Source organism: Nicotiana sylvestris, chromosome 4 (genome assembly GCF_000393655.2).
Source record: "Nicotiana sylvestris chromosome 4, ASM39365v2, whole genome shotgun sequence".
NCBI lineage: Eukaryota > Viridiplantae > Streptophyta > Magnoliopsida > Solanales > Solanaceae > Nicotiana > Nicotiana sylvestris.
Genome location: NC_091060.1, coordinates 136,768,343 through 136,770,348, shown reverse-complemented (window position 1 = coordinate 136,770,348; position 2,006 = coordinate 136,768,343). Strand labels below are relative to the sequence as shown.

At 40.0% G+C, this 2,006-nt stretch overlaps 1 non-coding gene across 1 annotated transcript; it reads right to left on the bottom strand.

The window, feature by feature from the left end:
- Positions 1 to 1,686: 1,686 nt before the first annotated feature.
- LOC138890909 (small nucleolar RNA R71) lies at positions 1,687 to 1,793 on the bottom strand. Its single transcript, XR_011407271.1, has one exon. It is a non-coding gene; the product is annotated as a small nucleolar RNA R71 (small nucleolar RNA).
- Positions 1,794 to 2,006: the final 213 nt, after the last annotated feature.

The window sequence follows — 2,006 nt, the reverse complement described above, 5'->3', positions numbered from 1 at the left end:
CTCCAAAACTCAAGCCCTAACCCTTCAACTTCACTCCAAATCCCTCATTAAATTTATGATTAAATAGTGGAAAAATCATCACAAACACAAGATATAAAGCCCAAGTAACTTACCTCACTGATACCCCTCGATTCCCTCTTGAAATAACAGCTTTAAGCTCCAAACTCGTCCAAAAATGGTGAAGAATGGACTGAAATTCGTGAAGGAGACCTTGTATACTTTCTGCCCAGGACTTCCACATCCGCGGTTCACAAGTCGCTTATGTGACGCCGCTTAGGTGGTCAAACCAACCGCATCTGCGGTTTTTACTTATTTTCCCTTAACCGCATCTTCATCGACCACACCTGCGGCTCCTGCCCTTCTCACCTATGGCCGCATCTGCGGCTGCTTATGCGCTTCTATGGGCCTCGCACCTGCGGTCCCCACTCTACAGGTGCGGTTATGACAGCTGAAAGAAATTCTTGAGCACTTCCTCAATCCTATCCTTGGTACGTCAACCTCCCGAAATCATCCCGAGGCCCTCGGGACCTTAACCAAACATGACAACAAGTCAGATATCACCATTAAAACTTATTTCAACCTTGGGAACACTCAAAACAATATCAAAACACCAAATCACCCTCGGATTCTAGCCTAAGGATTTTGAAACTTCTGAATTCCACAAATGATGTCAAAACCTATCAAATCACCTCCGAATGACCTAAAATTTTGCACACACGTCACAAATGATACTACGGAGATACTCCAATTTCTGGAATTCCATTCCGACCCCGAAATTAAATTTTCCACCGCCGACCAAAATCGCCAAATTTCCACCTTTCGCCAATTCAAGCCAAATTCTACTACGGACCTTCAAATCACATTCCGGACGTGCTCCTAAGTACAAAATCACCCAACGGAGCTAACCAAATCATAATAATCCAAATCCGAGATCAAATACTAAAAAGTCAAGACTGGGTCAAACCTTTCAAATTTAAAGCTTCAAGTTGAGGATTGTTCTTCCAAATCTATTCCGATTATCCTGAAATTCAAAACCGACGATTTACATAAGTCATAACATCATACAGGGTTAGTCATGCCCGAGATATGGCGAGGGAAGTGCAAATGCTCAAAACGACCTATCGGGTCATTACAACACGTTATGATCCTGAAATTGAAAGATCTCTTCGATTGCCTAGGAAAGAACAAACATCATCTTCTCAGAGCGTATCTTATGAAGGAATGGAAAACTAGGGAGTAGAAGATATCAAACCACCTAAAGTACCACCACCAGTCCATTTAGAAGATCAATTTGATGAAGTGGTGTCAAGACCAGCAACTAGAATCCTAAGGGATTATGCTAGGGTTGACCGCTTCACCTGTGAATCTAGTGTCAGAAAACCCCCAGTAACAGCCAACAACTTTGAAATTAGGACCGGCCTAATTCAATTAATTCAACAATCTTGTATCTTTACAGGAGATTCAAGTGAAGATCCACACAGTCATTTAATTAATTTTCTAGAACTTGTTGAAACTGCTAAGTATAATGGAGTTTTTCCTGAAGCAATCAAGTTAAGGCTATTTCTTTTTTCTTTAAAAGAAGATTCCAAGACGTGGTTGAGAAGTTTACCTCAAGGGTCAATTACCACATGGGACCAGATGACTCAGAAGTTTTTGAATGAATATTTTTCTCCTGCTAAAACAACAAAGTTAAGGCAAGAAATATCTAATTTCTTACAGACTGATGCTGAGTCAGTTTATCAAGCTTGAGAAAGATTAAAAGTAATGTTAATAAAATGTCCGCACCATGATATTCATGAACACATGCAATTGTATATTTTTTTATCACGGGTTAAAACATTTTTCTAGAAATGTGATTGATGCAGCTGCAGGAGGTTCTGTGATGGGAAATACAGCAGAAGAAGCATTGCAGTTATTGAATGAAATTTTTGAAAATGCCATTCAATGGCCATCTGAGCGTGTAATCGTCAAAACGTTCGCTACGGTAAATCAAGTTAATTCTTTAA